The sequence below is a fragment of the Anser cygnoides genome, chromosome 8 (assembly GCF_040182565.1).
Source record: "Anser cygnoides isolate HZ-2024a breed goose chromosome 8, Taihu_goose_T2T_genome, whole genome shotgun sequence".
Lineage (NCBI taxonomy): Eukaryota > Metazoa > Chordata > Aves > Anseriformes > Anatidae > Anser > Anser cygnoides.
Window position 1 is genome coordinate 19,576,638 of NC_089880.1, and position 14,445 is coordinate 19,591,082.

Genomic DNA, 14,445 nt, shown 5'->3' on the forward strand with positions numbered 1-14,445 from the left:
CCAGACTCAGTGCCAGAGCAGAATATTTTTACAACTTCTGAGTTTTGTTCTACTACATCAAAAGGAAAATACACATCAGGCTTTTTATTTTTTATTTATTTATTTATTTATTTATTCCTGTTTTGGGGACCAAAAGTGAAAGTCAAATTATTTTAACATAAGCGTTTTTGAACTAGATTACATAGTGCATCTCCAGCTGCTTGGCTGGTAGGTTGTTGTCCCTCTGCCACATACACACACAAGTGTCAGAGTATAGGTGGCAGAGATGGTTTTTGCATGCTACAGATATGTGCTAGTCAATGAGAGCCACCAGACAATGACAAGGAACACTCTTTACATCTTAGGAACAGGCATCCGCTGGGCAGCTATATTAAAATCAAGAAAGTAGAAAGCTCCATCTAAAACAGTTGATTTTTTTCTTTTCCACAAAACAATTATTTACCACCAGTACAGTTGCTGTCAATGAAGATTTTCTACCCAGCTTTCTGTCCAGACTCTTTGGAATTCTCAGCACTGTAGGCTTAACATTGCGAGGATAATTGGGCAAAGTTATCCTAGCCTTTATTTCCTCTCATATGGGAACATAAGGAGCAGAATGTACAAGCATAGCTCTGCTGAATGCTGGTGCTGCCAGGAAAGCATGTGTTGTGTACATGTGCCTCGCAGACTTGTACAATAGGATACACATGGAGTACAACATCTTGAAGTATCAGAGCTATTGTAGGATAAGTAATTGCCTCATCTTAAGCTGCGTCCAGATGCGCAACCCACAGTCTTGGCCAGGAGTTCACTCTTTCACCATAGCCTAGTGAGAAGAATAAAATTTTGCTGTACAAATGTTGCCACATTTAGCCACGTTTTTCTCACTTGAAACAAGATTGCTCTAATCCGTTCTGCATGTGGCTACAGCCTGAGATCATTTAGAAATGGAAACTAATACAGAATGTCACAACTCACTATGTCATTCCACAGCAAGATCTCATTACACTGGTGCTCAGGGGTCTGTTCTGGTTGCCAATAACTTTTTGAGTAAAGTTGTTGGTTTTAAGTTCCCCATACTGAACCGTTGCTATTAGAATTTGTGGATGTGGTTGCTCAGAGGTACTGTCTGTGAAAGGGCCACAGTTGTGGAGTTCAGCCCCTGTCTTTGGGAAAGGAGGGGGAAAAATCTCCAGGACTTGTCAAAAATATACTGTCAGGTGTATTTATTCCTGTTTGTTCCTCATAACCTTCTATGAGGTATGGAAATGTTCTGCTTTGTACCATGCTGACAGTGTGTGTTTGTTATCTACATATAATCAGTGATGAAAGTGAAATTATCTGTTGTACTTGATATTGAGTCATCTTCTCTGTGGGTGTGCTCTGTCACTCTGCCTAATGGCATGTCCTTTCCCCTCTTTCCCCTGTCTCTAGGAGTTCAGGAGTTCATTTAGTTAGCTCTTTTTCTCCATGTTAAAAATTCTGGCCAACTTTAACAAAAACACAGCCTTGTATTTAAAAATAATAACAAAAAGTATAGGTTTTACCAAGGAGAAAAAGCACATAGCAGCATGGGGGAATTATGAATACTGCTCTCAAACACTCTAAGAAATTGTGCATTTTTCTCCTTTTCTGATACTTGAAACAAATGGCAGTCTGTCAGGCGACACAGGTGGCAGATGTTGGCTCTGCTCAGAGGCAAAAGAAATCTTGCGGTCTGGCATCTAAGGAGTGGGCGTGTCTCAAAGAGAAAGAATTTAACTTCATAATATCACTGCCACTGAAATTAAGCAGTTTTTGTTTTGTTTTGTTTTGTCTTTAATATATCCTCTTACTAAAAGCACTCCCTCAAACTTTTGGTGAACATAATGAGTTGCCTATCTGTAGGAACTCCAAAACAGGTAAAGAGAAAGTAGAAATTTCTCTCCTTGGGTCTCCTTGGTGCTGCAGAACCACAGAGTGGGTGTTCTTTCAAAGCTCCATAGGGCTAACAGGAAGGAGGGGTAGGAGTCAAAGTCCAGTCCTGATTACTTCATTATATTTTTTTGATCCTTTTATTAGATTGCAGTTGTCGTCATCAGTTTTCATATTTTTGATCCCTGTGCCCTTAGTTAATCTGCAAGTACTCTGTGCCTCATCACATTTCTCTTTCTGCAGTTTAATTTTAGTAGAAGTGGACAACAAAGATACATGCCAACACTATGTAAAGAGATAGTTTATTCCATTAAATGTATTTGTTTATTTGAAACCTTCTGCTTTACTGATATTTATTTTTCCATAATAGGGTCAATGCATCTTGTCCTCCTGTTGGAGAATTAGGTAGCATTTAATTGCCATTCACCTGAAACATTGTTTTGACATAATTCAATTAACATTAAATGCAATTTATAAAATTTGAGTATATTATATTTACCTCAGCTCATAAATTTAACATTTATGATCTAAGGTACATATCTTTCTTTCTGCAGAATTAAGGAGATGCTATTAAATGCTTGGTCACCTTTGATAAATGTTGTTATCAATTATATCCTTAATTATTATTATCTGCCAAGATATGCATTATGAATAAGTATAAGTTAGGGTTGAGAGGTTATGGTTCTGAGTCATTAATTCAAACTTGCATATATTCAGTAGTGTTTGCAAAATTGGTCTGTGATTGTGCATTTCTTCCAAAACAATTTATCTGAACAGATTAAGGAGAGAAGTAGCAGTTGGTTTAATGATAAAAAGTGGAGTTCTTTTAAAATCCCCTAATTGCGAATAAATGTTTCAAAAGTATTTGGTCTGAAAATAGTGAATATAAATGAGACATCATTTGTACATCTGAAGATATATCTTTACACTTATGAATCTGAGGAAAACATAAGGAACAGATTCAGATCAAAAGTACCAGGCAGGAGCCTGGGTTTTGACTTCCATAATTTCAAAAGATATGCAACTGGCAATGTTTGTGCATGCTGTCTGATCATTTATGCTAGTAAGGAAGAGACTGGCAAGATCAAAAGCTAACAGGTAAAGTCCACCTAAGCTCCGTTAAAAACACCTGCTTAGAGCTAGGAGGACAGATAGATAAGCAATTTCAGCTTTCCATCTTTACCTGAGGAAACTCCTCAGAAAGTTCAGATGATCCTTTGGTTTAGAGTTGTCCCTTTTAAAATGTAAATTAAATCCTTACTGAAATTTGTCCATAATAAAATTAAGGGATAGCTCCTTTCTGCCACTTTCTGCTGTTCTAATCAGAGGAAACTTCACTTTATGTTTAGCCAAAGTATGTTTGTTTGAATGTTATCCCATAGCAAAGGCTACCTAGGCAAGTGAGTTGCTGCACAGCTGTTGAAGTACTGCCATTTTTCAGTCATACTACCTTTGCTAGGATCGGGTGTTCAGATGAAGTTATTGTCCATGTTGTATGTCAGTGAATCAACATCATTCCACTGGAAATATTCACTGGAAATTATTCACTGTGTTGTGAATTTGGCCAATTCTTTGCACTGAGCAAATGTCTGCAGTTATAGATTGGAAGAAAACCACTTATTTCAGTGGTTTTCTAACCATTTCTAACTGTGAAATGCATCTGATTCACAGCTCCTTTGCAGCTGTTGCAAAATGTTAGTTTGGAAGCCACTGCATAGTACTGTCAATTCAGACAGTTCATGCATCTGATGTATACAGTTCATGCATCTGAAGTATACTGATGTTGTTAAATGGTTCACTAAAACTCTTGACACTGTAAGGCAAGACAATGCTATTGTTTCAATTTATGCTTAATGGTAGTTGAATTATTAATCTTGAATTTACCATATGGAACATTTAAAATCATCATGTTTCTCTCGAGTTAAAGCAAGTGAAAGAGAGAGAAAAGATTAAATGCTTGGTCACTTTCAATAAGTATTAGTATCAATTATATTCAACAATTATTATCTGTCAAGATCATCTTTGCAAATATGGAGACTTGTAGTGTTAATATGCATATGTATATTAAAATATATAAAAACTTGCAATCCATGAGCAGTAGCTGGTTTTCTATATTTATAATTCAAATATTTCCATTAAAAACACAGCTCTGTGGTTCATAATAAGAGTTAACTGTCAGAAGGAAAGTAATGTTTTGAACCAGTAGGTGTTAGGAAGAATCTACAGTTAGCAGTATTTTAAAATAGCCAAATGGACTCCTGTTAGTATGTTCAAATTAAAACATTCAATTATTGCTGAAACATATAATTTCTTCTCCAGATGGCATTACCAGGGCCCAACTTAATATGGTGTTGAAGATCATCTGTTTAAAATATCTAAAGCAATTGCAGGGCAGCTACCTGATCATTTCTGAAAGCATTTTTATCCACATTCTGTAGAATTCAGGTGACCATGACCATATGAAATCAAAATGCTCATTGTCTGAGAAAACACAATACAATTACATTAATAAAATTGATGAATAAATGGGGATTTTATACAATGGTCCTGCTAAGTTTGTATATCTCTAACCTGAACCATGTTTCACTTATCTAGCAATGTATTCCAGACTTTTTTTTTTTTAAGGCAGTCTTTGTAAACATTAAATCCATTAAAAATAACGATATAAGATCTTTCTCATGTGCAGTTTGACTGCATCCAATTCAAATGTTCTTTTGCAGCAGTCCCTTATGTAAACATATGCCTATCTAACCTTGCCATTTTGCTCCAGTGTCCCTCAGACCACAGAGATCTAAAGCAAATCCTTGTAGCCTTCTGTTTAGTCCTATGAATAACTGTTTAGTCATCAACAAAATTATCTTCTGAGAAATAACTCCAAACAAAAATAAAAGTAATACTATTAAGAACGTGTAGCATAATTCTGTTCAAGGGTATTGAACGCAAATCCCTAAGCTGAAATGTAGTTATGAGAGATTAGTGGTTTCCGAAGAAGTGAGTGTCATATCCCATCTTTTGAGTCTACATTACTGTTGGGCTGCAAGTATTAAGATTAAGCTTCAAGAAAGCAACAGCTTGCTGACAAAGTTCCTGCTTTTATATGCATGTTCTTAAAGGGAAGAAATAAAGGGATTAGCAATTTATTTTTTTTTTTAATCGGTTATGTTTTTCAGCCTACCCATTCACTGAGTATGAAAGATTACTTAGGTGATAGTCAACAGAAGACGTACCTTTCTTTTGAATGTTAGAGTCACTGGATGAGACTTCTACACATAATTTAAATTTCCACTCAAAAAAAAAAGTAAAGAAAAACATACCTGTGATTGTCTTCCATATTTTGTGGGCCACGTCATTTTCACAAAAATAAAACTGCAAGCAAGAGAACAATTAACTACAGTTGCAGTACTGCATTATAAGTTATTAATAAGCATAAGCTCTGCATGTGTGTGCATATATATTGAAAATGTATTGTTTGGTTACATCAGTACATGAGACCTTGGATACCCCAGTGTGTTGTTAGAACTCTGAATTTGTGCCTGTGATATACTGCATCAGTTCAAGTACTGTGCTGCATTGGAAAGAGCTTTTAAGAATTTAGCAATCATTTGTGTCCAGTTTTGTGATATGCTATCAATGCTGCATGAACTCCTCAGGGCTAAATGGCACCTCTGTAATAGGAAGATATGTAACCCATTTTTCTTTTGTTTTGCTTATGTATCTGTGAACAACTCTCTAGTTCTGAGTTTCTGAGCTTCCCTTTTGTCTTCCTCTGTACATGTCTTTTGTCTTCCTCTGGTAATGGTGAGGAGAAGACCAGACCATATGTCAGATAGCTCTAGTATATATCAAGAGCTTTCCTTTCTTTTGTGCGTGTGTTTTGTTTGTTTGTTTGTTTGATTGATGTTTTAAACTAGTCTTTCCTATCATGGCTGTATCTTTTTTAACAAATTAAAGAAAGGTAATAAATAAATAAATATTGCTCGATATACTCCATGTATTGAGGAAATAAAATGAGTCTTGTTAAATGTGTAGTTCATAGGCCCCCTTTCAATTTATGAACTGATCATTTGCTGATTTTAGAAGAGGAGCTGGTATCTCAGAAGTAACAGCCTTACTGGGAGATGCATTAAGTTCTTAGATTCTGCAGTACTCAAACTAGTCCAGTCTTAGTAACTGCACTTTATGATTACCTCATCTATCTCATGACATTTCATGTCAGATCTGAAAGTACAGCTATTGTAAGTTTCTTGCTCACTAGCATTAACCTTAGAACCGAAGCTGACAGACTGTGTAACCTCTTACATACTTTGGAGCCCTCGTTACACCAGTTTTCTGTCCATGCACAGAAGTAGTTCATTTTCCTTAGCAGCACTAGACACAGCTTTAATATTCCTGAGTGATTACAGCTAGTGAGATAAGACACAAAAGACTCTTCTAAAGTGACATTGTCAAGTGCGTTTTAGTACTTTAAAAATATGTTCATAGAAGGACACGTACATAAAAGAATGAGAAGACAAAGTCAGAAGCAATCAATTATAAAGATTATGAAAAATCTCAAGCACATGCTGTATTTCAAATAACCTATCAAGTATTTGAAAACTTAATTCATAGTCAACAATAATAGACCATGATGTGTAGAATATACAAAAAATTATATATTATACAGGTAAATCAAAGAGGGTTTTTGACAGTTACAGTAAAGGAAGACAGTGGTTAATATTTCCTGTGAAGATGCCTAAAAATATCTCACTCCAATTGGAAAATGGAAGAGGCACAGATGTTCAAAAAATACAATAAATTAATAGTATATTAAAAAGGATTATGCCTTTCTATAATCCTATTAAAATGTTGCCTCAATAATCTGCACATTTATGTATCTTTTAGCATGAAAAGTCCTTTGAAATTCATTTAACCCGTGATGTATATTAGAGTTTGGTACTCCAACTCCCCCAAAATTTTATTTTGTATTTGAGGAACTTGTACTACTCATTAGAAAGAGCTTTTTTTTTTTTTTTCCTAACTAGAGTTAGGAACGTATTTGCTGTGCATTATAGCTTAAAATAGTTCTGCGAACGTTGGATGTTAGGCAATGCTTACAGATTGTTTGCAGCAAGTAGATTATTGATTATTGTGCTCTCTAAGTCTGCTTTTGAAGTGTTTGATAGCTCAACCAAGAACACAGAGTGTGTTGTTTTCCCTCTCTAACAGTATAAGAGGAGTACTTCAGAAAATTGGTTGGTTATGCTTGCATGCCTATTAATTCATAAAGGTACTATTGACTTATATAACTTCCTGGAAATTCTAATGAAAGTGTATATAAAAGTGGTTGAAATATACAGTAACGTTGAATTTTCAGGCATATCTGTGAATACTTTTAGTTCTGCTATGAATCAGTTCCAAAACGGTATGAAGTCAGTAGGAACACTCCAATGGACAATTGGACAAGGGCCTACTTGTCCAAATACATTATGTCAGCCTCCATAAAAGCTTAATCCAAAGACAGAAATTCAATAATATTTGTATATCTGTTCAATACTGCTATTGATTCCTTTCATTTTTTCAACACTCATTACTCTCCTTCAACATGGGTACTGCCGAAGAGATGGTCCAGCTATTTTATTGCACAAAGAGAGGTTTAAAATCTCTGGTGGACCTCTCGATTTACTGTCAGTATCTTTTTCTACTGGTGTAGTGAAAATCTTGTCTTAATGATCTTCCTGCTAATTTCTAAACCGACTCAAGAATCATCCAGGTATAAAATGCACATCTATATGAAACAAAAATGAAATGGAGAAGGCAGTAACAGTTTGTTTTTTGGTCACTTTAGGCAAAGGTGTTCTCAGTTTATTATACTACTTAGAATAATAATAAGTTTCATTATATATCTCCTGAAACCGTGTAAGTGTAAAAAGGGCCATTGAACTGCCATTTTACATAAATTCCTCCATCTAACATATCTGGCTTTTCAAAAGATCTCAGATCTTCAGCCAATTTGCACACTCAGTCTGGGTTTAGTCTAAGAACTGGAGAGCTCTTGACTTGGAAAATACACAAAAAATGTTGTCTCTTGAAATGTGGGTTTCTTGCTCTTCAGTTCAAGTGTCAGTCTGGGTTGCTGTTTTTCTCTTTGGCTGTATGGAAAGATGGGTAAAGGTCACTGATGAAATTAGTTTTGTTTATTTTTTATTTTTTATTTATCCTCCTTATGGAATTCATCATCCTGGAGATCTCTCACAAGCTCTCTGGCTTTGTCTTTGAGTTGTGCTTAGTGCAGAATGCAGGTAGCTTATGATCACAGAATCACAAAATGGTTGAGGCTGGGAGGGATCTGTGGGGGCCATCTGTTTCCACCCCTGCTCAAGCAGGGACACCTGGAGCAGGGTGCCCAGGACCATGTCCAGGCAGCTTTTGAAGATCTCCAAAGAGGAGACCCCACAGCCTCTCTGGGCAGCCTGTGCCAGTGCTCCTCACAAGCACAGTAAGAAGTGCTTCCTGATGTTTAGATGGAACCTCCTGAGTTCCAGTTTGTGCCCAGTGCCTCTTGTCTTGCTACTGGGCACGACTGAAAAGAGCCTGGCTCCATGGCTCCGTCTTTGCAACCCCCTGCCCTGAGCCTCCTCTTCTCCAGGCTGAACAGTCCCAGTTCTCCCACAGGAGAGGTGCTCCTGTCCCTTGATCCTCCTGGTAGCCCTCTGTTGGACTCTTCCCAGTATTTCTAAGTCTCTCCTGTACTGGGAGGCCCAGAACTTGCACAAGACTCCAGGTGCAGCCTTATCAATACTGAATCAAGCAGAAGGATTGCCTGCCTCTCTTGATGTGCTGCTTGATGGGTCAGTTCTTTCCAAGGAGCAAGCTTAGAAGCCCCTCAGTACGACTGAAGCTAAGCAGCACAACTATAAGGCAACAGTAATCAAATGTTGGCATGTATGACATGCAAGTAATTAACACTGCCATAAAATCCCTGCACTGTATATTAAAAGGAAAATTTAAATATTTTAAAGGTGACTAATGTAGCACAGCAAACTTACGTAGGACTGCCAGCTGCTGTAGAAGTCTGGCAAGAGCTGTGAGGACTGCTATAATCTGCTAACATTTGATATTTCAGCTCATCAGATTATACAAATTCTTGCAGCTTTATTGCGGTACAGTAAAATATCATAAATTTGCTTCCATAAACTGTCTTGCCATTCTGATAATCTCATGGACAATAATACATTCTCATCAGCTGTTCATCTGATTATTACTCTTATGTTGCTCTTATTTTAGCTGATTTAATGGGAGAGTTAGCAACATCAAATATAAACACTCACCATCTCATTCTTGTAATGACAGAACATTATACTAGACAAAGCAGTGCTACTCTAGAACAATGAGAAGTGAGACTTAATCATCAACCTCCTCCAAGCACTATTATAGAAAGGGCTCTTTTGCCTAGCATGCAAAGATGTAACAACGCCCAGTAGTAACTGATGAAAAAAGCAAATTTGTGTTGAAAAGAACACACATTTAATATTACAGTGATGAAAGTGCCTAGATGTGATGGGTTGTCCATCACTGGCATCAAAATTGGATCTTCTCTTGTAAATATTCTGCCTCAAACAGGAAGTCCCACGTCTTGTGTTGCACATTCAAAATCTGTGTAATTTGCACTAAGTTCTTTGTAAGATAGGGTTTGCTGGTTCATTTAGCAGCCCTGTTTGTATTAACATATAGGGAAGTCAGTGACAATCTTTTAAACTTTATTTTTTAAGATTTAGCCATTAATTTTGTCGTCATTTTTTAATATTTTAAATAATGTAAGTATTTAAAAAATTGAATATATTATTTACAATGTATTACATTCTCTGATGTTCCATCATTTTCATCCAACAACTTATACTGCTGAGACTTAATATCTTCTATTTTATAGCTATTTCTAGCTACATGAGATTTGATGAGTGAAATGATACTCAAGTGCAACTATTCTGTCTTGTCTCTGAAGCTGCAAAATCCTAGCCCCGTGTTTGCTCCAGTAGGCACAGTATAGGGCCTTCTCTCAATGCATCTGTCAGCCGTACTCTATAAAACTCATGATTATCTTAACTATGAAAATTCATGAAAACTAAGTAACAAAGTTGAATCCTTTTTGAAGTCTCCCTGGATTTTTTCATTGTTTCACTGATGCACATTAAAGTTGCATATTCTTCAAGTAAAAGGAGAGTCTGGTCAAAGTCCTTTCAATGAAGTATTGTTGCTGACTCACTAAAAGTATTTAACAACAATTAAGCTTCCAGACTCCGCTGAATTTCCACTTACACATTTAAATTCAATTGAAATTTGTTAGCTTCAGACCGAAAGATTTTTTGTATGTACTCGAAGTAAGAAAAAGCTTTTTTTTTTAGTCACAAAACTACTGTCAATGTATTTATTAGGATGTTAAGGTACAGAGGTCACAGTTTGTCTATCTACTGCAGGTAGACTAGGATGTGGGCTTTGCTCATAGTGGTTTAAGGGAGAAACGATCTAAACATAAAAGGTAATATAGATAATTGCTTTTATGAAAAGAAGTTTTGGACTGAAAACAATACTGAAAATATAATAAACAGATGAAATAAATGATGTCATAAAGTTATCCTTCTAATTTAATGAGTGGTGCAGATAAGTGAGTGACAAAACTGATAACACTCTTAAAATTTCCTAACACTTTTTTTCTTAATTTTTTTTTGTAAAATCCTCTTTTTTTTCTCTCTTTTTTTTTTTTTTTTTTCATTCTTGCCACCTCATGACTCATAACAGTCTGGATGCATTTTTAACATACCACATATGAAAAAAGAAATTGCTGGCCAGCTGAGACCATGTAGACTGAATTTCAGCCTGGAGTGAATTTGACAGCTGAGTTATTGCAGACAGTGCTGTAATAACAACATTACCACCCTGACTGGATACATACATGGAATATTCTTTACACAGGAACTTATTTGCAATTCAGAAAACTCAGCTTGAACTTTAAGCACCACTGAAACGGATTATAGCTTCACAGTGATATGCTGGAACAGGTTTTCAGTTCAGGTTCAGGCACCATCCTGCTTAGTCCTGTGCTAAAACTTCTGGGGAAATCACCCCTCCCTTTGATATTATAAAAATCACCCTTGCCTGTGATTACCTGAAGAGATGCTTTTTGCCTTCAGAATGTAGCTCACTGAACTAAATGGAGCAAATGCACTGACTGACTCTCATAAGTTCCTGGGGAAGAAGCCCAAACTACCTTCTAAAAAGTCATCTTTCTCTCTCACACCTATACTTGCACACTGGGCAAAACGCTTCAGATTATACACGTTGAAAAGAGTACTTTATTACAGTAAAAAAAGTACATTTACAGAAAATGGACTGAATTTGATAAAAGTCATTCTTCTATTACTGCCATCTTGTCCCTTCCCTTCACCTCCCTCCCAACCTCTCTACCATATAAAGGATATTTCTGGAAAACTGTTACGCCTTTTTTATCCTTCACCTCATAGAATATGGCATTTTACCACAGACCAAGTCAGTTATTGAACTGATGCTGGGAGCCGCTTGCACTGTCCTTAATTGTAGCTACACTGTGAGAGAAGTTCCTGCATTCAGTTAATGCAAGCATATATTATACGTTAGCAATTGGCTAACGGGCAGGGCCCAAAGGGTTATGGTAAATGGGGCTGCGTCAGGCTGGTGGGCGGTCAGCAGTGGTGTCCCTCAAGGCTCCATTTTAGGGCCGGTACTTTTCAATATTTTTATAAACGATCTGGATGTAGGAATAGAAGGTATTTTGAGCAAGTTTGCTGATGACACCAAACTTGGAGGAGTTGTGGACTCGAATGAGGGTGGAAAGGCCTTGCAGAGGGATCTGGATAGGTTGGAGAGCTGGGCGATCACCAACCGCATGAAGTTCAATAAGAGCAAGTGCCGGGTCCTGCACGTGGGACGGGGAAACCCTGGCTGCACGTACAGACTGGGCAATGAGACGCTGGAGAGCAGCCTAGAAGAGAGGGATCTGGGGGTCGTGGTAGACAGCAAGTTGAATATGAGCCAGCAGTGTGCCCTGGCGGCCAGGAGGGCCAACCGTGTCCTGGGGTGCATCAAGCACGGCATCGCTAGTAGGTCAAGGGAGGTGATTGTCCCGCTCTACTCTGCGCTGGTGCGGCCTCACCTCGAGTACTGTGTGCAGTTCTGGGCACCACAGCACAAAAAGGACATGAAACTGTTGGAGAGTGTACAGAGGAGGGCTACGAAGATGGTGAAAGGCCTGGAGGGGAAGACGTACGAGGAACGGCTGAGGTCACTGGGCCTGTTCAGCCTGGAGAAGAGGAGGCTGAGGGGAGACCTCATCACAGCCTACAACTTCCTCGTAAGGGGGTGTCGAGAGGCAGGAGACCTTTTCTCCATTAACACCAGTGACAGGACCCGCAGGAACGGTGTTAAGCTGAGGCAGGGGAAATTTAGGCTTGACATCAGGAGGGGGTTCTTCACAGAGAGGGTGGTTGCACACTGGAACAGGCTCCCCAGGGAAGTGGTCACTGCACCGAGCCTGTCTGAATTTAAGAAGCAATTGGACTGTGCACTTAGTCACATGGTCTGAACTTTTGGGTAGACCTGTGCGGTGTCAAGAGTTGGACTTGATGATCCTTAAGGGTCCCTTCCAACTCAGGATATTCTATGATTCTATGATTCCCTTCTATGGATAAGTAGAATACCTTTGTCATGTTGAAACATTGCCAGGGAGGAGAATCATGTGGGATTTGCTCTCATCAATTGCTTAGCAATATCTATCTTTATTTTAAGATCGACACATATGATAGTAATGCTTTGATGCAAAGAAAAGTGCATACTGCTTCCTTTTATTTATGCATTTGTTTGTTTATTTAGAGCCTTTATCAATTTAAAGGATTTCATTCACAAAACTCTTTTTTTTTTTCAATCATTTTGGGATCAGGGAGGGTGTGTGTGTGAGAAGTCACCCTCTTTGAACAGTCTCTACTTTTTTTTCTTTTTTTTTGAAATAACTATTATCTTGGAATGTGTGTGAAACTTATGATGAAGCCTTGAATAGACTCTTGGCATTAGAGTAAATGTTACTCTTGGTTTCATAACTTTGACTCTGTTATACTCACTGCATGTGTTACATGGGTCTGATGCTCAAGTTATGTGACAGTGCAAGCTGCTTGGCAACAGAGGCAACATCACTCCTTCCAGAGAGGTTGGTGGTATTACAATGTATGCTTGAAGGACAGAAAAATATTGGATCTCATATACACGCGCACACAAACAAATCCACAAAAACTGTGTGGAAACGGCCAAAATGTTTAATGTATCATAACTATATTCTTCTTTTTGGAAAATATGAACAAATAACCAGGTGCTGGCATTTAAGTGAGAACTGCCTCCAGGCTGATCTGATTTGCAAGCTGAGCCTGTACTGCTGTCATAAACACCACATCACAGGAAACCACTAACACTAATGTTGACCAAAACAGTTGTGTCTTTCCAAAATTTACAGTATAATCACTTGAAAGAAGTCATGCAGCATTAGAAAGGTTTCCAGTGTACAGTAATTCACTGTTAAAAATCATTTGGTCTGTACAAAAGGGTTCTCTGTCTACTCATGTTATTAGGAGCTCTTTACGTGACTGTTTGGGTTGTAACATTGCCTGCAGTAAGGGACAATGCCTTCCAGGGGACAGTTTTCTGTGGTTAACTGTAAAATATGACACACCATTGGTTTGGGGAGATTAAATGAACCCAGAGGAAACCAAAATCTTAGACCATTTTGGAAGTTTTTTCCTTCCCTGTTGTCTGAGACAGAACCCCCCATACCTGAGTCCATCTTCTAACGTTCTGTGAAATCCTGGTGAGGTATCATGTGAGATCACTATGGTATTGTTATGCAATACTGCCTTTCTATGCTTTTTGCTTCTTGTTGCTGGGAATGATTGTTATGGCTAGACTTTGAGTTGCCTAATATTTTCTTTATAACGTCCTGCTAGCTAATTTAACTTAGGATTCTTCCTGTGACTCTCATTGTAACACTTGTAATATTTTGACACTTTTGAATTATTTTCAGCAAAAATAATTATTTCTAAAAGCAAGAATTAAAGGTAAGTTGTTCTCAATAAGAGGTTTGTTTGTTTGTTTAAAAAAAAAAATGTAGCCTTTTCCGGAGGTTTCTATGTATTTCTGTGCTTTTAAATAACATCTGACAGAATTGTTCATGATACCACACGTTTTTGCTGCCTCTCTGAAAGAGCTTCCAAGCTGGATATTCTAAAAGCAAAAAATCCATTTTGAAAGGAGTTGAAGGCATTGGAGCTGAAGTCCTCAAAGACATGATCTGTATGGATCATGCTGGTCATTGCCAGGCTTCTGTGTGAAAATGCTACATATTGCAGCAGCTGGGTCCCCGCTTTCCAGTGGCTGTTGAGACACTAGGAGCAGTCAGTTTAGGAGATGACTGCAGGCAGTGGAGTTTCTTTGGCTTAATGAGTTAGCATTCATCTACTGAACTGCTTCAGTTCATTGTGTTTTTGTGCTCCTACCATTGGA

At 37.8% G+C, this 14,445-nt stretch overlaps 1 long non-coding RNA gene across 1 annotated transcript; it reads right to left on the reverse strand.

The window, feature by feature from the left end:
- Positions 1 to 480: 480 nt before the first annotated feature.
- On the reverse strand, positions 481 to 13,865 carry LOC106033977 (uncharacterized). Its single transcript, XR_001205733.3, has 3 exons — positions 13,720 to 13,865; positions 5,208 to 5,259; positions 481 to 805 (listed from the first exon to the last, which is right to left on the reverse strand). It is a non-coding gene; the product is annotated as an uncharacterized lncRNA (long non-coding RNA).
- Positions 13,866 to 14,445: the final 580 nt, after the last annotated feature.